This window comes from Bos javanicus, chromosome 27, assembly GCF_032452875.1.
Source record: "Bos javanicus breed banteng chromosome 27, ARS-OSU_banteng_1.0, whole genome shotgun sequence".
Taxonomy (NCBI): Eukaryota; Metazoa; Chordata; class Mammalia; order Artiodactyla; family Bovidae; genus Bos; species Bos javanicus.
The window spans coordinates 45,325,090-45,351,112 of NC_083894.1; the positions used below are offsets into that span (position 1 = coordinate 45,325,090).

The following is a 26,023-nucleotide window of genomic DNA, read 5'->3' on the forward strand; positions in this document are numbered from 1 at the left end:
TTAAAAGGATCACTTTCTACATCTGTGACTCTATTTCTACTCTGTAAATAGGATTATTTGTATCATTTTTCTTAAATTTCACATATAAACAGTATCATATGATATTTGTCTTTATCTGCCTGACTTACTTCACTTACTACGACAATCTACAGGTTCAGGGGGAAAGGATTGAGGAGGGGTAAATTGGCAGACTGTGATTGACATATACACACTAATACATACAAAACATGTAACTAACAAGGTCCTACTGTATAGCACAGGGAACTCTACTCAATGCCATGTGGCTGTCGCAGCTTGGATGGGAGGGGTTTGGGGGAGAATGTATACATGTATATGTTTGGCTGAGTTGCTTTGCTGTGTACCTGAAACTATTACAACATTGTAAATCAGCTATACTTTAATATAAAATTAAAAGTTTAAAAAAATAATTACAAGGCAAAACTACCGTTATGGATAGATTTCAAAACACTAAAAGAGCACAGAGGAGGAGTACTTTAATTTGGCTGAGGATGACCAGGTATGACTTTCCAAAGGGGACCATGTCTGAAGAGTTAAATCTTTTCACCACTGCAAGGGAATGTTACTAGGCATGCTGCAGAAAATCTCTGACATCAGTTTTCTCATTTGTATTTTTAGGATGATAAAACTTGCCTCACAATGTTCTTTTGAGTCTTAATAGAGGTGATAGTGGCTTAGAAGGTAAAGAATCTGCCTGAAATACAGGAGATCCAGGCTTGATCCTTCCATCAGGAAGATATCATAGAAAAGGATCTGGCTAGTCACACTCCAGTATTCTTGCCTGGAGAATTCCATGGACAAAGGAGCCTGGCAGACTTTGGTCCACAGGGCCACAAAGAGTCAGACACAACTGGGCAACTAACACACACACACACCACACACGCACACCATATATACTCACTCAAGTGTCATGGGAGTACTCCCTATAGTTATTATTCCTTCTCTGACATCTTGCCCACCATCATCCACACAGAGACACATACTTTAAAAAGTATATGTTCATATACTACTTGAACACTTGAAATACTGGATAGAATAAGCATATTAGCTCAGTACCTAAAATTCAATATCTTGAAAAATTTGAGTGCCTTCTTAATTTTGTTCTAGCATTATGCATCTCTTTGAAGAAATGAACCAGAGTTTTGAAACCGTTTACCACTGGGACTCAAACCCACATGGCTGGGACTCAAAGCCAGCAAAACCCTGCTTGGGACTTGAACCCATGTGGCTGGGACTCGAACCAAGCCAAAACCCATAATACCTGGTTTCAGGACCTAATAAAGTTCAGGTTCTTGATGTATCATTGCAGAAAGAATTCAGTGAGAAATGGTAATAGGTAAGAAATGGATTTATTCAGATACAGAGAGAAAAATACACTCCACAGAGAAAGGGTGGGCCATTGCAGAGGACGAATGCAGCTGCCATGAAATGCGGCATGGTTAGTTTTTATAGGCTGGGTAATTTCATATGCTAATGAGTGGGAGGACTATTCCAACTATTTTGAGGAAGGGGCGGAGATTTCCTGGATTTGGGCCATGACCCACTCCTTGGTCTTTTAACAGTGCCTTGGAACTGTCATGGCACCTCTGGGTGTGTCATTTCATTTGCTGATTCAGGATCAAGGTCTAGTCTTGTCTGCCATCTTGGTCCCATTTGATTCTAATCAGTTTATGCTGTGTCCTTGGGCTATGTCATTCTTTCAAAAGTTGTGCCCTGCCCCTTTCCCTCCAGTTACAGTTTGTTGAAGGCAATGCTATCATGTTTATCTACACAAACATAGTCAATATGCATTTATTTGTGTTCTAATATTCATGAAACAATGGCTCAGTTCAAAAGCAATCCTCTGCATTTGGGTCTATTTTATGCTACAAATGAACAGCTAATAGAGCTATAGTTAATGATGGCTACATCAGAAAGAACACTAATGCTTGACTACAGTGGGCCTTGGAAGAAACATGAGTCAGTTGAGTTGCTCAGTCGTGTCTGATTCTTTACGACCCCATGAATCACAGCACGCCAGGCCTCCCTGTCCATCACAAACACCCGGAGTTTACCCAAAGTCATGTCCATCGAGTCGGTGATGCCACCCAGCCATCTCATCCTCTGTTGTCCCCTTCTCTTCCTGCCCCCAATTCCTCCCAGCATCAGGGTCTTTTCCAATGAGTCAATTCTTCGCATGAGGTAGCCAAAATATTGGAGTTTCAGCCTCAGCATCAGTCCTTCCAATGAACACCCAGGACTGATCTCCATTAGGATGGACTGGTTGGATGTTCTTGTAGTCCAAGGGACTCTCGAGAGTCTTCTCCTATACCACAGTTCAAAAGCATCAATTCTTCGGCACTCAGCTTTCTTCACAGTCCCACTTTCACATCCATGCATGACCACTGGAAAAACCATAGCCTTGACTAGACAGACATTTTTTTGGCAAAGTAATGCCTCTGCTTTTCAATATGCTATCAAGGTTGGTCATAACTTTCCTTTCAAAGAGTAAGCATCTTAATTTCATGGCTGCAATCACCATCTGCAGTGATTTTGTAGCCCCCCAAAGTAAAGTCTGACACTGTTTCCACTGTTTCCCCATCTATTCCCCATGAAGTGATGAGACCAGATGCCATGATCTTAGTTTTCTGAACGTTGAGTTTTAAGCCAACTTTTTCACTCTCCTCTTTCATTTTCATCAAGAGGCTTTTTAGTTCCTCTTCATTTTCTGCCATAAGTGTGGTGTCATCTACATATCTGAGGTTATTGATATGTTTCCTGGCAATCTTGATTCCAGCTTGTGCTTCTTCCAGCCCAGCATTTTTCATGATGTACTCTGCATAGAAGTTAAATAAGCAGGGTGACAATATACAGCCTTGACATACTCCTTTTCCTATTTGGAACCAGTCTGTTGTTCCATATCCAGTTCTAACTGTTGCTTCCTGACCTGCTTATAGGTTTCTCAAGAGGGAGGTCAGGTGGTCTGGTATTCCCATCTCTTTCACACATTTCCACAGGTTATTGTGATCCACAAGTCAAAGGCTTTGGCATAGTCAATAAAGCATAAATAGATATTTTTCTGGAACTCTCTTGCTTTCTCTATGATCCAGCAGATGTTGGCAATTTGATCTCTGGTTCCTCTGACTTTTCTAAATCCAGCTTGAACATCTGGAAGTTCATGGCTCACATATTGCTGAAGCCTGGCTTGGAGAATTTTGAGCATTACTTTACTAGCATGTGAGATGAGTGCAATTGTGTGATAGTTTGAGCATTCTTTGGCATTGCCTTTCTTTGGGATTGGAATGAAAACTGACCTTTCCCAGTCCAGTGGCCACTGCTGAGTTTTCCAAATTTGTTGGCATATTGAGTGTAGCACTTTCACAGCATCATCTTTCAGGATTTGAAATAGCTCAACTGGAATTCCCTCACCTCCACTAGCTTTGTTCATAGTGATGCTTTCTAAGGCCCATTTGACTTCACATTCCAGGATGTCTGGCTCTAGGTGAGTGATCACACCATCGTGATTATCTGGTTTGTGAAGATCTTTTTTGTACAGTTTTTCCATGCATTCTTACCACCTCTTCTTAATTTCTTCTGCTTCTGTTAGGCCCATACATTTTCTGTCCTTTATCGAGCCCATCTTTGCATGAAATGTTCCCTTGGTATCTCTAATTTTCTTGAAGAACTCTCTAGTCTTTCCCAATCTGTTGTTTTCCTCTATTTCTTTGCATTGATCGCTGAGGAAGGCTTTCTTATCTCTCCTTGCTATTCTTTGGAACTCTGCATTCAGATGCTTATATCTTTCATTTTCTCCATTGCTTTTCACTTTTCTTCTTTTCACAGCTATTTGTAAGGCCTCCCCAGACAGCCATTTTGCTTTTTTTGCATTTCTTATCCATGAGGATGGTCTTGACCCCTGTCTCCTGTACAATGTCACAAACCTCCGTCCATAGTTCATCAGGCACTCTATCAGTTCTAGTCCCTTAAATCTATTTATCACTTTCACTGTATAATCATAAGGGATTTGATTTAGGGCATACCTAAATGGTCTAGTGGTTTTCTCTACTTTCTTCAATTTAAGTCTGAATTTGGCAGTAAGGAGTTCATGATCTAAGCCACAGTTAGCTCCCAGTCTTATTTTTTCTGACTGTATAGAACTTCTCCATCTTTGGCTGAAAAGAATATAATCAATCTGATTTCAGTGTTGACCATCTGGTGATGTCCATGTGTAGAGTCATCTCTTGTGTTGGAAGTGGGTGTTTGCTATGACCAGTGCGTTCTCTTGGCAAAACTCTATTAGCCTTTGCCCTGCTTCATTCTGTACTCCAAGGCCAAATTCACCTGTTACTCCAGGTATTTCTTGACTTCCTACTTTTGTATTCCAGTCCCCTATAATGAAAAGGACATCTTTTTTGGGTGTTAGTTCTAAAAAGTCTTGTAGGTCTTCACAGAACCATTCAACTTCAGCTTCTTCAGCATTAATGGTTGGGGCATAGGCTTGAATTACCGTGATATTGAATGGTTTGCCTTGGAAACGAACAGAGATCATTCTGTCGTTTTTGAGATTGCATCCAAGTACTGAATTTTGGACTCTTTTGTTGACCATGATGTCAACATCATGATCCCTTCTTCTAAGGGATTCCTGCCCACAGTAGTAGATATAATGGTCATGTGAGTTAAATTCACCCATTCCAGTCCATTTTAGTTTGCTGATTCCTATTATGTCGACATTCATTCTTGCCATCTCATGTTTGACCACTTCCAATTTGCCTTGATTCATGGACCTAACATTCCAAGTTCCTATGCAATATTGGTCTTTACGCCATCAGACTTTGCTTCTATCACCAGTCACATCTACAACTGGGTATTGTTTTGGCTTTGGCTCCAACCCTTCATTCTTTTTGGAGTTATTTCTCCACTCATCTCCAGTAGCATATTGGGAACTTACTGATCTGGGGAGTTCCTCTTTCAGTATCCTATCATTTTGGCTTTTCATACTGTTCACGGGGTTCTCAAGGCAAGAATACTGCAGCGGTTTGCCATTCACTTCTCCAGTGGACCACATTCTGTCAGATCTCCCCACCATGACCCATCTGTCTTGGAAGAAACATAATTCACATAAAATTCTCTTAACAATTAATTTTTACCCCTAACATTTTTCTAGAACCTACTGTGTACAGAATGATGAACTAAATAATATTGGGAGAGGCAAATGAATTCATTGATAAGATTTCTGCATTTGACTTTATCATAGAACATTGGACTTACCTCTAGCTTCTGCTGATAAAGTGCCAGATATCTTCTGTTGACTTTAAAAATAATTAGTAAGGAAAAGTCTCTTAGAGAATAAAAAATACTATGAATTTGATGCTGCAGTGATTTTAAAAAAGATCACAAATTCTTTGATACTTCTCCCATCAAGGGGTGAGCTCTATATCACCTCCCCATGAATAACAGCAGGCCTGTGACTGCTTTGATCAACAGAACAGAAGGGAAATTCTGTGATTTCTGAGGCTGGTTAACAAAAGGCCATGTGATTCTACCTGGGTCTCTTAGAATTCCCTCCTGATGCTTCCTCTCGGGATGCTCCCGTGCAGAGACAGCCGTGAGAAGTGTAACAGACATGGAGAGGCCATGTGCACGTGCACCTGTCAACAGCTCCAGTCCAGCTCAGACTCTGCATCATCCTAGCCCACATATCAGACACATGAGTACAGAAGCCAGCAAGTTAAGTCCAGCCCCGGTTCATCTGAGCCACCGTTCAACCATCTGAGCCTTCCCGGGTAAGACGCCAGACTTAGTTCAAGAGAGACAAACCACCCCTATGGTATCCTGAATTCTGACGCACAGCTGTTATTTTACACTACTAAATTTTAATAAATAACTGGAAATGGTGCTTCATAAATGCCATAAATGGTAATAAAATATCTAACATTTAGATAACCACAGGAGATATTTTTTTTTTTTTATGCTATACAGAGCTCATCTGAATAGACAGGAAGATTTCTGGAGATAGAAATTTGGACTCACTACTCAGAAAAGTCTTCAATGAGGTGCTAAGAGAACTAATTTTATCTCTACATACCTCAAGATGCACACATAGTGTTTTGACTACATTTGCTAACTTACCAGTCAAACCAGAAAGACCAAAGAATCAGTTTTTGATTGTCCTGTCTTCATCAGTTTCTGGATATGAGAGAGATGAACTGAAGAGCAAAAATTCAGGTTAATGGCTTTCCTCTGTTAACTAATCAATCCTAGTTGCCAAGTAGGGGAGGGAAGGATTGGGAGTTTGGGATTAGCAGATGCAAACTATTATATACAAGCTAGATAAACAACAAGGTCCTACTGTGTAGCACAGGGAACTATATTCAATATCCTGTAATAAACCATAATGGAAATGAATATGAAAAAGAATATATATATATATATATATATATATATATATATGTATAGCTGAATCACTGTACTGTATAGCAGAAATTAAACACAGCATTGTATATCAACTATATCACTGCAGATGGTGATTGCAGCCATGAAATTAAAAGACGCTTACTCCTTGGAAGGAAAATTATGACCAACCTAGATCAGATCAGATCAGTCACGCAGTCATGTCCAACTCTTTGCGACCCCATGAATCGCAGCACGCCAGGCCTCCCTGTCCATCACCAACTCTCGGAGTTCACTCAGGCTCATGTCCATCGAGTCAGTGATGCCATCCAGCCATCTCATCCTCTGTCATCCCCTTCTCCTCCTGCCCCCAATCTCTCCCAGCATCAGAGTCTTTTCCAATGAGTCAACTCTTTGCATAAGGTGGCCACAGTACTGGAGTTTCAGCTTTACCATCATTCCTTCCAAAGAAATCCCAGGGCTGATCTCCTTCAGAATGGACTGGTTGGATCTCCTTGCAGTCCAAGGGACTCTCAAGAGTCTTCTCCAACACCACAGTTCAAAAACATCAATTCTTCAGCGCTCAGAGCCTTCTTCACAGTCCAACTCTCACATCCATACATGACCACAGGAAAAACCATAGGCTTGACTAGACGAACTTTGTTGGCAGAGTAATGTCTCTGCTTTTGAATATACTATCTAGGTTGGTCATAAATTTCCTTCCAAAGAGTAAGTGTCTTTTAATTTCATGGCCGCAGTCACTATCTGCACTGATTTTGGAGCCCAGAAAAATAAAGTCTGACACCGTTTCCACTGTTTCCCCATCTATTTCCCATGAAGTAGTGGTGCCGGATGCCATGATCTTCATTTTCTGAATGTTGAGCTTTAAGCCAACTTTTTCACTCTCCACTTTCCCTTTCATCAAGAGGCTTTTGAGTTCCTCTTCACTTTCTGCCATAAGGGTGGTGTCATCCACATATCTGAGGTTATTGATATTTCTCCCGGCAATCTTGATTCCAGCTTGTGTTTCTTCCAGTCCAGCATTTCTCATGATGTACTCTGCATATAAGTTAAATAAACAGGGTGACAATATACAGCCTTGACGAACTCCTTTTCCTATTTGGAACCAGTCTGTTGTTCCATGTCCAATTCTAACTGTTGCTTCCTGACCTGCAGACAAATTTCTCAAGAGGCAGATCAGGTGGTCTGGTATTCCCATCTCTTTCAGATTTTTCCACAGTTTATTGTGATCCACACAGCCAAAGGCTTTGGCATAGTCAATAAAGCAGAAATAGATGTTTTTATGGAACTCTCTTGCTTTTTCCATGATCCAGCAGATGTTGGCAATTTGATCTCTGGTTCCTCTGCCTTTTCTAAAACCAGCTTGAACATCAGGAAGTTCATGGTTCACGTATTGCTGAAGCCTGGCTTGGAGAATTTTGAGCATTGCTTTACTAGCGTGTGAGATGAGTGCAATTGTGCAGTAGTTTGAGCATTCTGTGGCATTGCCTTTCTTTGGGATTGGAATGAAAACTGACCTTTTCCAGTCCTGTGGCCACTGCTGAGTTTTCCAGATTTGCTGGCATATTGAGTGCAGCACTTTCACAGCATCATCTTTCAGGATTTGGAATAGCTCCACTGGAATTCCATCACCTCCACTAGCTTTGTTCATAGTGATGCTTTCTAAGGCCCACTTGACTTCACATTCCAGGATGTCTGGCTCGAGGTCAGTGATCACACCATCATGATTATCTGGGTCGTGAAGATCTTTTTTGTACAGTTCTTCTGTGTATTCTTGCCATCTCTTCTTAATATCTTCTGCTTCTGTTAGGTCCATACCATTTCTGTTCTTTATCGAGCTCATCTTTGCATGAAATGTTCCTTTGGTAGCCTAGATAGCATATTCAAAAGCTGAGACATTATTTTGCCAACAAAGGTCTGTCTAGTCAAAGCTATGGTTTTTCCTGTGGTCATGTATGAATGTGAGAGTTGGACTGTGAAGAAAGCTGAGCACTGAAGAATTGATGCTCTTGAACTGTGGTGTTGTAGAAGACTCTTGAGAGTCCCTTGGACTGCAAGGAGATCCAACCAGTCCATTCTAAAGGAGAACCAAAGGTGTTCTTTGGAAGAAATGATGCTAAAGTTGAACCTCCAGTACTTTGGCCACCTCATGCGAAGAGTTGACTCATTGGAAAAGACTCTGATGCTGGGAGGGGTTGGGGGCAGGAGGAGAAGGGGACAGCAGAGGATGAAATGGCTGGATGTCATCACCAACTGGATGGACGTGAGTTTGAGTGAACTCCTGGAGTTGGTGATGGACAGGGAGGCCTGGCGTGTTGCAATTCATGAGGTCGCAAAGAGTGGGACATGACTGAGCGACTAAAGCGGACTGAACTGGATACTTAAATTAAAAATTCAAAATTATATCAACCCCAATATTACAAAATTATTACTATTTAATAGGTATAATATCATGGGCCTTTCTCACTGTTGGAGAGAAGATGCAAACTCTTAAGTTTTAAAATTTCAGACCTTAATACATGTTAAAGAACAAAGACCACAAAAAGGTAAAACTAAATATTCACAATAGCCACAGTCTTAGTTTTTTTTTAATGTACAAAATATATTTTAATTGTTAAGACTTCTCCATAATCTCAGTTTAACCAATATTTTCTTTCTAAAATATTTTTCATTACTAATTAGCTCTCTAAAAAGCAAAGGTATCTCTTTTGCATCAAAGGTTGTAATTTTCCATAGCTTTAACTTTTAATACCCTGTAAAGAACTCTGTACATTTTTGCTGAATTTAAAATTCTACCACTCTGTAAGGTAAAGAACTAAGTGAAATGTGAAACCAAAGTCTTCCTTGAAAACGTGTGCCTCTGAGAAAATAAATAAATAAATAAATGTGCCAGATATATCACCACAAAGAAAGGAAAGACATTCTTCCTCCTGTCTACTCCAGGAATAACCTCCCCAGGGAGAATTTTGAAAGGATTTGAGCATTTTAAATGCCCTGATCTAAATTAGTTAATTAAAAATATGAGTGAGCAAAGTCCACTAAGGTTAAAAGGAGAAGAATAGTCAGCAATCATCTATCACAGTGCCCTGTTCAAGGATTTCAAGATACCTGATTAAGAGTGGCAATTCTCATTTAGATTCCCTATCTGATGAAGCAGAGTTGTTATTGATCCAACAGTTGACCTCACTGCAGGCTTAGGGTGTGACAATAATAATCTCTCCATACAGTGTGCCTGCAGTCATTGACAGCTTGAGTAATGATTAGATGAAACAAATGATTAAATAGCTAATTCCTAAAAACACTCATTCCATTTCTATTGATGTTTCAGACTTTCCACATACTTCATATCTTCCCTTATCCTTCTTTCTTCATTTCTTCCTTTAAAATGATTTATGAATTTTTTAAAGTGTTAGTTGAGTTAAAATTGTTAGGGAGGAATAAGTTTTCCTCTGCCTCTCAGATTCAGTGACTAGAGGCATGTAAATTTAACTGACGAAAGACACATTAACATTAAAAAAAAAATGTATTAATATTCTGCATCCACAGGCATTCAAAGAAAAAAAAGTGAAATTCAAGCAGTTAGACTCAAGTGTTTATATACCATTTTAATAAAGGAAAAGCAGTTATTCTTTGAGGAAAAATAAACTACGAAAAGTTACTAGGAAATATATAGGGAAAACTAATGGAAGAGAAGTGTTATTATAATAATTTTGTTGATGCAATTCATCTCAATGCAGTCCCTCGCTGAGAAAAAGTTGTGCTTAAAACTGAACAGGACCCTGGGTTACCAAGTCCAAGCTTAGTCTGCTTGCCACAATGGCAGGCCAGTGAATCTGAGAGTCGAGGTGTTGAGGCAAAGAATATGACTTTATTTGGAAAGCCGAGAAGAGAGCAGACTAATATCTCAAAGTAAGCATCTAGCCAAGGTCTGGATGCTAAATTCTGTTCTATAGCCAGAGAGAGAGGCAATAAGGAACTAAGGTCAAAAGGCAGAACAGAGAGGGAGGGGCAGTGGGGACGTGAAATGAAGAGAGGGAGAGGTGAGCCAGCACAGTGAAAGGGCCTTCAGTCTCCAAAGGTCTCCTCAGGGTCCAGCCGGGAGAGGGCTGCATCTCTGCTTCTTTCTTAGAGTCACTCACAGGAGGACAGGGTCAGAGTCACTCCCTGTGAGTTACACAAAAGCCCTTTATTTTAATGGTCAAGCAGAGAGGCAGGGTCCTTTGAGGTAGGACGTTATATATAATTATAATAACAAAAGCAACCAAAAAATGAGGATTATGGTCAAAGAAACAGACCCAACAAAAAGTCAAAAGTAGACTCTTCCCTGTTACACCTGTGGGGCACTCTTGGATACAAATCCTTTCTATGTCCTCCAATTCTTCCTTGTAAGAAGTATGGTTCATTCAGCCTCCATGACCTTCCCTGTGTTCCAAAGGGCAGATTTAAACAGTTGCTAATCATGCAAGAGAAACAAAGAAGGAGCTGTCAAGAAACAATACTGCAAAGGTAAATCAGGGCCCTGGTTTCTCCTCAAGGAATATACATAACACTATCTCTCAGATCATCTACATGAACTAAGACTCCCACCCAGGAGGAGAATGGTAACTTCTGGCTGAGCATAATATCCTGGAGTAACACTCTGATTTTACCACCAGCCAATCAGAAAAAGTCCTGTATACAGTAAAAGATAATAACAAAGACTCTAACCCCCTCCCCAAATGATTCTCCCTCCCTAAAAACTCATAATCTTATGCTCAGTCATTTCAGTCAAGTCCAATCCTGTGTGACCCATGGACTACAGCCCACCAGGCTCCTCTGTCAATGGGATTTTCCAGGCAAGAATGCTGGAGTGGGTTACCGTGCAATTCACCAGGGGATCTTCCCAACCCAGGGGGAACCCATGCTCCTGCATAGCTGGCAGATTCTTTACAACTGGGCCACCAGGAAACCCTCAGCAGAATCACCAGTTCAGTCGCTCAGTCATGTCCGACTGTGCAACCCCATGGACTGCGGCACTCCAGGCCTCCCTGTCCATCACCAACTCCCAGAACTCGTTCAAACTCATGCCCATAGAGTAGGTGATGCCATCCCACCATCTCATCCTCTGTCACCCCCTTCTCCCCTTGCCTTCAATCTTTCCCAGCATCAATGTCTTTTCCAATGAGTCAGTTCTTTGCTTCAGGTGGCCAAAGGATTGGAGTTTCAGCTTCAGCATCAGTCCTTCCAGTGAATATTCAGGACTTATTTCCTATAGGATGGGCTGGCTGAATCTCCTTGCAGTCCAAGGGACTCTCAAGAGTCTTCTCCAACACCACAGTTCAAAAGCATCAATTCTTTGGTGCTCAGCCTTCTTTATAGTCCAACTCTCACATCCATACACGACTACTGGAAAAACCATAGCTTTGACTAGACTGACCTTTGTTGGCAAAGTAATGTCTCTGCTTTTGAACATGCTGCTTAGGTTGGTCATAGGTTTTCTTCTAAGTAGCAAGTGTCTTGTAATTTCATGGCTGAAGTCACCATATGCAGTGATTTTGGAGCTCCAAAAAATAAAGTCTGCCACTATTTCCACTGTTTTCCCATCTATTTGTCATGAAATGATGGGACCAGATGCCACAATCTTAGTTTTCAGAATGGTGAGTTTTAAACCAACTTTTTCACTCCCCTCTTTCACTTTCATCAAGAGGTTCTTTAGTTCTCCTTTACTTTCTGCCATAAGGGTGGTGTCATCTGCATATCTGTTATTGATATTTATCCTGAAAATCTTGATTCCACTTTGTGCTTTCTCCAGCCCAGTGTTTCTCATGTTGTACTCTGCATATAAGCTAAATAAGCAGGGTAACCATATACAGCCTTGACATAGGCCTTTCCTAGTTTGGAACCAGTCTGTTGTTCCAGTTCTAACTGCTCCTTCTTGACCTGTACACAGATTTCTCAGGAGGCAGGTCAGGTGGTCTGGTATTCCCACCTCTTTAGGAATTATCGATAGTTTGTTATGATCCACACAGTCAAAGGCTTTGGCGGAGCCAATAATGCAGAAGGAGATGCTTTTCTGGAACTCTCTTGCTTTTTCAATGGTCCAATGAATGTTGGCCATTTGATCTCTGGTTCCTCAGTTCAGTTCAGTTCAGTCAGTCAGTCATGTCCGACTCTTTGCGACCCCATGAACTGCAGCACTCCAGGCCTCCCTGTCCATCACGAACTCCCGGAGTTCACTCAGACTCACGTTCATTGAGTCAGTGATGCCATCCAGCCATCTCATCCTCTGTCATCCCCTTCTCCTCCTGCCCCCAATCCCTCCCAGCATCAGAGTCTTTTCCAATGAGTCAACTCTTTGCATGAGGTGGCCACAGTACTGGAGTTTCAGCTTTACCATCATTCCTTCCAAAGAAATCCCAGGGCTGATCTCCTTCAGAATGGACTGGTTGGATCTCCTTGCAGTCCAAGGGACTCTCAAGAGTCTTCTCCAACACCACAGTTCAAAAGCATCAATTCTTCGGTGCTCAGCCTTCTTCAGAGTCCAACTCTCACATCCATACATGACCACAGGAAAAACCATAGCCTTGACTAAATATTACATTTAAAAGACTGTAATTTTCATGAAGAATAGAATGTAGACATGAAATCAATGCTTTCAGAACTTTCTCTACTAAGAATTCATAAAATGTCTGAGAGTAATAGGCTTGGGCTATGTCAACACAGTACCAAAACATCTGGAGGAGGAGAGGAAAACACAAGCAATAATCCTGCTACCTTGTCTTCACAAAACTCAGCCATCCAGACATTTCCTTTCCCCAGACATCTAGACGTTGATGGAATTCCTTTTATTTCTCTGTATGTATATGAACATCTTCACCTGCTCTTATTTTAACAATGAACCACATCTCCTGGAATGGGATTCTAACTAATCTGATTGTCTCCCCTACCCACTTTTTCTCTTCTTTCAACCTTTATGTATATATACTTTTATGTGTACATACATTTGAAGCACAAATAAAAAATAGTATATTGTTTTTATCTTCTGATTTTAGAGTAAGACAAGTATAGAACAATGGCTGGGTGGTCTGAAATGTCTTTGCAGCATCTAGCACACCAGGTGCAGGCAATACACATTAAGCCATAAAACGAATCAGAATTCCAAACACAAGAATATGTTATAGTCAGCTGCTTTTGCAGCAGGGTGAATTTTAGAAAAAGACTCAATTGGCTTTCTCAATCATTAATATGCATACAAATCTCCTGGGGATGTTGTTAAATGCAGATTCTGATTCAATATGTCTGGGAGGGGGCCAAGACATTGCATTTCTATCCAACTCCCAGGTTACACTGATGTGCACTAGTCTGTAACTGAGTGTATGCAGGCTGACTACCCGCAAGGGGGAAAGGACAAATCTTCCCCTTCACCAGTCCTAAAAACTACTCACTGAAAACAATATTTCAAAATTGAAACCAAGAGGACCCTGTGGGCCCTCCTGGATACAAAGTTTTTCTGAGTCCCCTGTTTCTTATTTTCGGGAAAAGACTTCAGCCTCCTGGACTTTCTTGAATACCAAAGAGCAGATTGAGACAGCTGCTAATCAGGGAAGTAGGAAATGCAGAAACAAAGGACAAACAATCAAGAAACTATAATGTAGCCATTAAGACAGGATCCTGGTTCCTCCTCAAGGGATAAACATAACAGTATCTTCCAGTTCTTCTGCAGGAACTGAGGGCCCCACCCAGGAGGAGAATGGTAACTTCAGGCTGAGCACATATCCTGGAGTACCACCCTGTTACCTCACCACCAACCAATCAGAAGAAAGCCACACACCCTGCAGCACGCACCCCAAATAGTGCCTATAAAAACGTCTCCCTGAAAACTGTTAAGAGTTCAAGGTTCTGAGTACAAGCCACCCATTCTCCTTGCTTGGCCCTGGAATAAATCTTTTTCTGCTTCAAACTGTTGTTTCAGTCATTTGGTGTCACTGTACTTTAGGAATAGGAAATTGTGTTCAGTAACAAAATTACATAAAGTGATGTCTTAAGTGGTTTCCTTTACCACTCTATCCAAATCATCAAGTGGTGTTTGAAACAGGGGGAAAGCTATTTATTTAAACAACCTTTAACTCAGTTCCTTTGGAAAAATACTGTGCTGGTGTGTGTGTGCCATGCTGATCTGACGTGGACTTTAGCATGGATCTTCACCTAATAGGGAGAAAATATGCATATATAACTAACTAGGATGAATTCAAAGCCTAATTGTCATGAGAAATATGCTAATCATGGGCTTCAGAAATTCAGAAGTATAAGCAGAATTGTGTTTGGACACTTACTCCTAACCAAAGTTTCTTGAAATGAAATGCAGGGACAGAGTACTCAATTTCCTGAAAAGACTCCCATATCCAATAATGTAATGATTATGAGAATTCTCATTTTGTATATCCTCTTTCAATTTATTCTAAATAGATCTGGATTTGATGAACATGCCAAGACAATATATAAAGAATACTAACAATTCCCCAAACGAATACCTGCAAAACTCAGCTTTCCAAATGTGTCTATAACCATTTGCCTGCTGGCAAGGTTTAACCACCAGCTCTGTGGGGTGAGAGGAGCTTTGATTTGTAGCATTTACTGATTTTCACGGTTTAAATACTCTCACCATGGCTGATTTCAGGCTGCTAATGTGAGATCACTGAAACCCTCAAACCAACAACCCTCACATGTATCCATAGACATTTATGTTTAGTGGTGACAAAGCATGCAGATTTTGGAGAAAAACTGCCTGGATTTAAATGTGGTTCAGCTATGAAAACTTTGGTAAGTTATCCACCCTGTCTGGGCTTCAGTTTTTGTGATTTATTTTCTTTTGTAAGAAGAGAATTCTGATTGTTATAAAAGAAAATCTGACTTTTATAAACTATAAATTAATGTGAACAAATTATTAAATGAATGTGTATTACTAAGTGCTGACTATTATTGTTTACCATACAGTTCTATTGAAAATAAATCTCCGGGTAACTTGTTAATGACAGGGTCGACTCACAAGGTCTTTCCATAAAGTAATATTTCTTGTATCATTTTAGAAATAACCTAAAAGTCACTTCCTCTTGGATACTTAAGACTATGAATCTTAAAATAAGATGCTCTGCATGGTCATGAAAATAATGGTTCTTTGGACAATTATATAGATATTCTGAAAGATTTGGTAAACATATTCATTTGTATTAAGTCTTACAGATTATACCACTCAAGATTTAGACTTACTCTGTTTTATCTTGGTTTCTAATTACATGATACCATAATAAAATCTTAAAACTAGAATATGACCTTAAATTGTACTAGTCAAGGAGTAGAAAATTTTCCTCCACCCTTCTGGCTGGTCTAAGAATTAAATTGACATGAGACAGATTAACAAGAGAAACTTAAACCAAATTTCATACCATGTATACATGGAGACACTCAGGAAAAACCAGGAACTTGCTAAAATGGCCAAAGCCCTCACCTTAAAAACCATCCTCAGCTGAAGTCAAAAGAGGATGTTGTGGTAGGGGTTTGGAACTTCACAGGGAAAGAAGGCAATTCACACAAAGATGGAAAAGTAAATGTTTGCTGGACCAGCAGAGACAATGGGACACAGAGCAGAATTTTAACAGCCTTTACTGGGTTCCTCCCTGTCCATACATGTGGTTCACACCTTGGTTATTTACGCTGACATCTCCCTTCCTGGAGCAGGTCCTCTCTCTACATTCTTTTATGCAGTTAGGGAGAAGATCAAAGGTTCTTCCTGGGTCCTTTGAGTCTTGATTATTTTCAGCTAAAATAATCCACATGCTAAAGAGATACATTTTGGGATTGAAAACTTTACTCCCCTACAGAATCCTTTGCATGCAAGTCTTAATTTCCACTGCCATTCACCTTACATATAAATCAGACTATAAACCACTTTGGGGCAGAATTAGGTTCTATCCATCACTATTTCTCCATTGCCATTTTCAGGACATGGCTCTTAGCTATTGATAAGTATTTGTTGAATTAAGATGATTTCATATTCTTTCCCCCAAATAAGTGCCATTAATCTATTCCCATATGAAGCAAAAGAAGGATTCCAAAGCCAAAATCCTGAAAGCTATACTCTCTGAAAATCATAAGGTATATTAGAGTCCCTTGGATGGCAAGGAGATTAAAACCAGTCAATCCTAAAGGAAATTAGTTCTGAATATTTATTGGAAGGACTGATGCTGAAGCTGAAGCTCTAATACTTTGGCCACCTGATGCGAAGAACTGACTCACTGGAAAAGACCCTGATGCTGGGAAAGATTGAGGACATGAGGAGAAGAGGGCAACAGAGGATGAGATGGTTGGACGGTATCTCCGACTCAATGGACATGAATTTGATCAAACTCTGGGAGACAGAGAAGGAAAAGGAAGCCTGGCTTGCTGCAGTTCATGGGGTCACAAAGAGTTAGACAGGACTTAGCGACTGAACAACATCAACAATGTATATCAGCATATTAAAGGGCCAGCAAAGTGTTGTAGTTAAGAAACTTGCCTAAAACTATTTAACTGAAACTTTTATATCCAAGGAACTCCTATTAATAGCATAATTATAAATGTAATCTTCCAGCTCAGAGCATTTTTTGAGAGTGAAATGGAGCACTGTTACTAATTACTAATTACACCAGAAAATAGGCATAAACTGGAACTATTTAGGGTAAACGTGGACATACAGTCATCCTATCTGTGAATGTCATTAGGAAGTGGAGAAAAATGTGGAAATTCCACAACTACTGTTACATGGATCAAAGTGCAGGAAACAACAATTGGCCGTAATCCCTCATTTACTCACAAAAAACATGAGGTCATAGAGAAATTAAACCACTACCCACTGGAGAGTCCCTTGGCACCCAGTAAACAGGCAGAACTGTGAATAAAATCCAGCTCACTGGAAAGCATTTTCCAAATTAGTTCTGATTCAATTCTGAAATGAAAACATTAGTTACTTTACTATCTTCACAAAGAAGAAAAGAAACTCCAGACTTAGATGCTTCTCACAAAATATCATTTTGTCATTTGTGTACATGCAAATGAAAATCAAATGTCAGCCAGGAATCTTCTTCTCTTTGGAGAGCTAGGAATAATTGTCTGAGCTCTCAGTAATTCCATTCCCTAATGGAAGGCCAAAGTTCTGCTCCAAAGTTTCTGCAAATTCCCATGGGCCTGTCTCATGGTCTCTTCTGCCTTCTAGGCTCATAGTTTCTCCATGATTTGTAATATCAACTTAGTCATAAAACTGGGTTCATTCTCCTAAATCATCCCACCCTCGCCCTCTCCCACAGAGTCCAAAAGATTATTCTAGACATCTGTGTCTCTTTTGCTGTGGGAGAATGGCATTGAAACATGTATAATGTCATATGTGAAATGAATCGCCAGTCCAGGTTCGATGCATGATACAGGATGCTCGGGGCTGGTGCACTGGGACGACCCAGAGGGATGGTACAGGGAGGGAGGAGGGTGGATGGTTCAGGATGGGGAACACGTGTATACCTGTGGTGGATTCATGTTGATGTATGGCAAAACCAATTCAATATTGTAAAGTAATTAACCTCCAATTAAAATAAATAAATTTATATTAAAAAAAAACTGGGTTCAGTTCTCCCCAAACAAATTTACCTTCACTTTTTCTCAAAGTATCTTGAAAAATTTTATAAGAGGAAAAAGGAGGAATTAACTTAACAGCAAAGCATATGATAGTCACAATTAAGCCACAGCATTTTGAAAAATGGGTTTCCCAGATGGCTCAGTGGTAAAGAATCCGCCTGCTAAGCAGGAGATGTGGGTTCAAACCCTCGTCTGTTTTCTATGTCTGCATCTCTATTCCTGCCCTGCAAATGGGTTCATCAGTACTATTTTTCTAGACTCTATATATATATGTGTGTGTTAATATATGACATTTGTTTATCTGTTTCTGACTTTACTCTGTATAACAGATTCTAGGTTCATTCACATCACTTTAACTGACTCAAATTTGTTCCTTTTTATGGCTGAGAAATATTCCATTGCAACTATAATGGGAAGGAGGTTCAAGAGGGAAGGGACATGTGTATACTTATGGCTGATTCATGTTGTTGTATGACAGAAATCAACACAATACTGTACAGCAATTATCCTCCAATTAAAACACAAGAAAAAAACAATTTTAAAAGGAGCTTCCTCAGATGTGAGAGTGAGGAGGACATTTCAAGGCCCATTTGAGGACCTACTCTCTAACTCTTTGTAAGTGGAAGATCAGGCTAAAGAACTCAGCAAGAAGAAACTTGGGTGACATTCAACAGAGTTTAGGCTTTAGACTGGAGAGTACAGGCTCTAAAACTCCAAAGAGCCAGAGCTAAAATCAGTAAAACAGATGTAGGAGGCCTCATGTCGGACTGCAGAGTAGCTGCCTTGTCCATAGACAGAGTCTCTATTCATTTCAGCCTTCTGGTGGCAGGCTGGGATGCAGACCCGTTGTGGCCAGATATCCAATTTCACAAGAGAAACCAAAAAGCTACATTTTTGTGCAAAATAACTTCAGTTTTAAGGACTGATAACCTCCACACAGACAAAGGAGACTCACTGACTGTTTTTAAGCAGAGGTGTCACAGCATCAGATTTTTATTTTAGAAAGACTAAGTGTGCATCTGTAGAGAGAATTAACTGCAAAAACCTACCCCTAACCACTTATTATAGTAGCCAGTACTAGCCTACTGTGAGTGGACAAGTGAGCCTCAAGAAGTCTAATCCAGTGATGAAACTGAACAAAAGGGTTTATAAAAAAGAAACATTTAGGTAGTAGTAGGACTCAACTTGTAAATGAATGGAAGTAGGGCATAGTAAGTGAGAGAGAGTGGTTCAGAACTTTTTCTGTCTAAAACTGCACAGCACTGAACGGAAAATCTAAGTCCACACTTAGACATGTCAACTGTAAAATTTCTCGAATATATCCAAGAGGTAGTGAGTAACACTACTCAAAATAATTGTTAAGATCATGTGGCAACTTGAAAAAGTGACCACGCATAGATGTCAAGTGGGGAAATGACAATAAATACAAACACACACATGTATACATACATATCTGCACCAAGATGACAAAAATATCCAGGGATATGCAAATTACACAGGCTTCCCAGGTGGCTCAGTGGTCAAGAGTCTGCCTGCCAATGCAGGAGACACGGGTTTGACCCTTGGGTCTGGGAGATCCCATGGCGAAGAAAATGGCAACCCACTCCAGTGTTCTTGCCTGGGAAATCCCATAGACAGAGGAGCCTGGTGGGCTACAGTCCACAGGGTCACAAAAGAGTCCAACATGACCTAGTGACTAAACAACAACAAAGCAAATGACACATGCAAAGGGTGAATGTAATTTTTAAAAATGAAAATGGTATAATTTGTTGAAATGACAGGGTTTCAGAAGTTTTTTCTTTTCATTTATTTTATTGTGATCTTGTAAAAATTGGTTTACAGTGAAAATAATAAACACAAAAATGACCAACAGTTTCTGTGGTAGTAAGGAGAAGACAAGCTTGCCATAAACTAAAGAATTACGGAAGACATGCTGGAGGATGTGAGGCTTGAACAAGCCCTGGAAGGACTGGAAAGTAATTATCGCCTCAAGATGAATGGTTCCCCTGCTTCTCCATGAAAAATTGCACTCCTTCCAGGAACAAAAAAATACAATTCTCCTATACATCGTAGCAAAAGATGAACAAAGCCAATTGCCATCTTGAAACTTATCTGATTTGCATTTAAAAATTCACTCTAAATTTCCAAAAGATGAACCTTGTATTTTGTTCAAAAGATTACTTGATATGATGGAATTTTCAGGAGCCCAGAAATCAGAAAACCTGAATGCGGCAAAGACCCATCCATTAACCAGCTGTTATGCCATAAAGTCATTCTTTCTTTCGGGGCTTCCATTTTTCTTTTGTAAAATGGAACTGCTGAATTATTTGACCCCTTAAGTTTCTAGCCAATAAAATACTGTATATTTTTCTCTAAGAGTATTCAGATTCCTCACATAAAAGCTTAAGGCTTATGAAAATACTGACACACCCTGTTCTGTGTTTTTATTTTGTTGGTGATTAAAGTATATTTTCAAGATCATCCATGCCTTTCTAACAAATGAGTTCATCACTCAGAAGCAGCCAACCAAAAGAACAGTGGAATGATTTATTAAAGGCTCAGCCAAGGAGCCAGCTCAGGAACACCATGGTGAGGAGGTGAGACTCCGACCTGTGGAGGCAGAGTATGTGTGATACCAACACCTGAGAGATGATGCTAGGCCTCCAGTAACTCAAAAAGTCCAAGAACAAAGTGGTAGAAATAGAAGTGTCCCCTCTCATCATCACACACAATCATCCGCTGGTGGGGCTTGTGGTTCCACTTCCACAATCCTAGGCTCTGTGGGGCTGCAATTTCCAGTTCCCAAAGGAGGAGCACCTAGCCCAGGAGACGCGATGCTGCTTTCACTGAAGTAGAAGCTGTATCTACCACTGGGATAGTTCGAACTCTTCATGACAGTGGCGATCAAAGAAGTCAGTTACTGCTGAGATAATCGACCTTGATGACCCTGAGAAGTTAGGTATGTTTCTACACAATATCGATGAATATGGGATCTTCATGATGGCATTTCTTAGTATTTCCATACCCAGTAATAACTGTCATTGGCCAATTGTAATACAAAAGCATCAGGGCAACAAAGGGCTCAGAATCCTCAGAAAGAAGGTCTGGGTCAGCCCACTAGGGAAGCAGACTGGTGGAAGTCTTGCAGAGCATGGGGGAGATCTACAACAGAAGTGGAGGAGAGAGATGATAAATATCCATCAGAGCCTCAGCGCAGCAGCAGCAGAAGCGGGAACTGTAGGTGCTTTCACTGTACCTCTTACCTGTTCCAGGAAGACACAACCTGAAGATGACTCTGTGAGTAGCTGGACTTTTTTTTTTTTTTCTAATTTTATTTTATTTTTAAACTTTACATAATTGTATTAGTTTTGCCAAATATCAAAATGAATCCGCCACAGGTATACATGTGTTCCCCATCCCGAACCCTCCTCCCTCCTCCCTCCCCATACCATCCCTCTGGGCCGTCCCTAGCTGGACTTTTGTACCTCCACTTTCCAGAAGGTGTGATGTCCTCTTATTCTAAGGATACCGTGCTGTCTCCAGGGTTTAGTTTTGAACCAGATATAATTAGAGGGCATAAATGAGTCCCAGCGGTGCAAGGGGCAGACTATAAGACATCTTTGTGGAACTTTTCAGACTGGATTGGCTTCACTGTTCCTGCAGACAGTTGCCATCACAACCAACCTGCTCAGTGCAGACCCATGAGCCTTGGCTACTTGAGGGTAACTAGCCACACGAGGTCTCTGTCTTCTCCTGCCCCTTTCCAACTCAGCTTCAGATGAAATGCCACATCGAAGAGCCTTTGCTTTGGCATCTGAGAAGCCACTGAAGGTGTTTAATGGTGCACACCAGTTGTGCTGAGGAGCAAAAGGGTGGGGCCAACTTTGGCCAGTAAGAGCCAGGAGACAGGAGAGAGGCAGACAGACAAATTCTCTTTCCTTCCTCACTCCTGCATCATGATTTCTGTTCTGCATCATGATTTCACCATACAGCCCACCAGAGTAGGTGGACCTGTTCAGTGACCTGTCATCTCTTTCAGCTCTTGGTGAAGTAACTGTCAGCATGTGACCTCATATTGCCTCACCCTCTTGTTCTCATTCCTGATGCCCTGGGCTTATATTTCTCAAATAAAACATTAGAACTTAGTCCTTGGCTCAAATTCTCTTTCCTAGGAACCTAAGTCAATAACTACACTATCCAGACTCCACTCACATTGTATATGACCACACAACTGAATTCTAGTCACTGGAATATAAGAAGACACCAAGTATACCACTTCTAAACTTGGGACATAAAAATTTGCTCTTGGGACATCCCTGGCGATCCAATGGTTAAGACTTCTCCTTCCAATGCAGGGAGCGTGGGTTCAATTCCTGGTTAGGGAGCTAAGATTCCATACAACCAGCGACGAAGTAAAACAAAACATAAAACAGAAGGAATATTGTATCAAATTCAACAGATATATTAAATGGTCCACATCAAAAGACTGAAAAAAAAAATTGTTCTTTTTCCCTACCAACTGAAAAGGAAAAATGAGAGGAAAAACCGGGATGACTTAGAAGCCTGTATAAGACAGAGCCTCTCTGAGCCTGAGCCTCTAAGTGACAGTGGAGAAGCACAATCTGCTGATCCATTAACCATCCCTTGACCATTAGATGAACTGGAAATAAGCTCCTTTTTGAACCAGCAAACATTTGAGGTCTATTGCTCATGCATTCAGCGTACCCTAGGTGATCTACTTATGTTGTCATTAAACCAGTAACTACAATGGGGAAAGATTAAGGTCCTAAAAAAAAGGCACAGCACCAAGGCAGTAAGTCACATTTTCTTTTTTTCCATCTGCCTACTAGAAACCACATTTTATTTGTAAAACTGTGTAAATGAAATAAAACAACAAAGTTATGACACATTTCTCCAAAATTTACTGTTAATAGGTTAAAAGCCTCTCCCACAGTCACTCATCAACCCCTCTCTTCACACCTCTAGGGGAAAAAAAAAAAAGCCAAGTGATCTGAACTGGCAGATGCTGACCTGCTTAGATAACTTTGTGCTAATTTTACTAACAAAGGCTCCAATCCTAGGACAGGAAAACAAAAGAAACTAAGCTAGATGCAATCACTGAAACAAAGAGATAAACTAATAGAAATATGAACTAAGAGATGGAACTAAGAATTGGACTAATTCTTCATTTCTACCATCCATGCTACCCACAAATGGAACAATTTTTCTCTGAAAAGCAAAAAGGTTCCCATGGGAAGAGCACCTCATTTTTTGATATTATGGTAGATGATGCCCCTGATCTTAAAATGGGAGAACACTGTGCCATATCAGCATCCCTCCCCTTGCAATAGCCACTGCAGCTCTTCCACAAACAACCCAAATTCCTCTGTTCAGCTCACTCTGCCTCCTGGTACCCACACGATCTCTCCCTAAAGGTAATCCTGTGACACAGTGGAAACAGAACAGTTCCTGCCTTTCTCTCCCAGCACTCTATTCAAGTAAGAACATAACAGATGCTGAGTCAGCCTGGTGCTAAGGATGAATGGGAGCAGCTCAGTGGAAACGCTAAGGAGAAACCAGCCCAAACCAAAGACCGGGAGGAGGCAGGTCAAGAGGATGAGATGAAGTCAGCACCTGTGGCCTCTTGTTGGGGCAAAAGAAGAGGATCATAGGCCTTGCTAGGTCTCAGTCCCACTAGTGGGACATCTTATTAATTGTTTTGATCTATGTACACTTGATTTACAATGTTACATTTCTAGTGTACAGCAAAGTGATTCAGTTTTATATATACGTGTGTGTGTGTGTGTGTGTGTTCTTTTTCATGTCTTCATTGTGGCTTATCAGAGGATACTGATATAGTTCCCTGTGCTACACAGTAGGACCTTGTTGTTTACCCATCCTACATTAGTTAGCTTGCATCTCCGAGAATGGGACATCTTAAATGAAGGGAGAACTTGACATTACCTCTCTGTTCACTCAGCACAGACTCACTGAGAGTGTACTCTCCACCAGGTGCTGTCACTGGGAATGTTGCAAAGATAACTTGCTATCTGCTCTGATGGTCCTTGTGGTCTAGTTGAGAAACTCCACAACACACTTTCAATAAGTCAGAGGTGCCAAGGGATTCATTCTCACCTGCTTTCTGCAGAAAAAAGGAATTGCAAAAGAAGTGAATCTCATTATCTTAAACATCACTTTAAAAACCTCTAAAAAAAGTCCTCTTGTGGCTTAAGATATAAATCTCGAGACCTTGAACTAAAAACCAAGACACAAGTTCTGATAAACAGTCATTCCTACCATCCACTTAGATTCTTTTCTCTCTTAAGATTTTAAATTACATTATCTGATTTACTCCCATGAATTAGGTATAGGAAAATAGGATCCCTATCTTCAGCTAAAAAAAAAAGCCTCAGAGAAGTTAAATCAAGTCATATACCTCTTTTTTTCATTTTTGTTTATGTTAGACATCCATATTTACACACATATTTTTGGCATTTACTAAATACTTGGGGAAACATTTATTAACTATCTACGTGTTTATCAGATAGCCAGTGAATTTATTTTTTTTATTTTTTAATTAGAATATAATTGCTTTACAGTGTTGTGTTAGTTTCTGCTGTTCAACAGTGTGAATCAGCTATAAAAATATGGGACATTTCATGAATTTGCATGTCATCCTAGTGTAAGGGCCGTTCTAATCTTCTCTGTATCATTCAAGTGTTAGTGTATGTGCTGCAAAGTGAGTGAGCACCAGCAAATTCATTATTCATCCACTATCCATCAGTGTGTGTGTGTGTGTGGGTGTGTGTGTACTGCTTAAGGCTGGAAAGAAAACAATGAACAAAGGAGACCCTCACCCCATAACCCAAGTAAAAAAAACATTTTCCTTCATGAGGCTTGCCTCCTATAATGGAAATAAGTTTAGAAAGTCTTAAATGAATAAAATAAATGCTTAGTAGATGGTGAGAAGTTCAAAAAGGAACAACAAAGGAGGGGAAGGGGAAAGGAAGTGTCAGATGCAATTTTAGCCACGGAAGGACTGATGAGAAAATAATAGGTGAACAGATAGCTGAGGAGGTGGGGAGTGTGCCATGTGGGTTACCAGGGGCAAAGCTCTCCATGAGAGCTCATGCTGGCCTGTCCAAGGGGCAGCAATGAGGCTAGTAGGCAGAGTCAAATAAGCAAGGGGGTGAGTAGTAAGAAAAAGGGTTACAAATGGAAAAAGATAGAAAGATCATGGAAAACCTGGCTTTACTCTGTCACTGTAACAATGATGGCTTTCACTCAAAGTAGGATGGAAAACTGCGAAAGGTTGCTGAGGCTGGAAAGACATAATCTCACCTATATTTTAATAGAATCACTGGCTGTTTTGCTGCAGAGAGATCACAGAGAACTAAGGGAAGAATCATGAGAGTAAGATGGTCTTGGAACAACCCGAGTGAGGAGCCCAGGATTAACCCAGAACAGTAATAGTGAAGGTGCTGAGGATGGCCAGCTTCTGGATGTATTGAGAAGGTGGAGCTGACAGATTTTCTGATGGACAGGTGTGGGGGAAAAAAAAGGAAAGTCTGAGATGCCCAGAACACCTGTAGTCAGGAAGGATGGATTGTCATTTACTGAAAGGAGGAGAGACACTGGGATAGAATCCTCAAACTTAGCTCCTTGAGGACTACAGACTACAGGCCATGCCTAGTTCCATGTAATTGTAATCTAAACCTATGATTTACAGTTCCACTTTTCTGAAATAACAGTGAGGAGAAAGCAAGCAAAAAGCAAATAGAAAAGGAGGGATGACCCTCTCGAACTAGGAAGAAAACATAACAAGGCTTCCTCCCTTTTGGATGTGTCTCTGGAGCACTGCCTCATTTCTGCAAGTCTGGTGGTACGATTTTGGAGTTCTCCAAAAGCAGAGTCTTCAACAAGATTTTGGGTTCAATGAGTTTGTTGTGGAGACCATTCTCAGGGAGAAGAAGCG

At 40.5% G+C, this 26,023-nt stretch overlaps 1 non-coding gene across 1 annotated transcript; it reads right to left on the minus strand.

Annotated features, from left to right (window-relative positions):
* Positions 1–24,689: 24,689 nt before the first annotated feature.
* On the minus strand, positions 24,690–24,799 carry LOC133240169 (U6 spliceosomal RNA). The gene has a single exon (XR_009734149.1). It is a non-coding gene; the product is annotated as a U6 spliceosomal RNA (small nuclear RNA).
* Between the last annotated feature and the right edge of the window lie 1,224 nt (positions 24,800–26,023).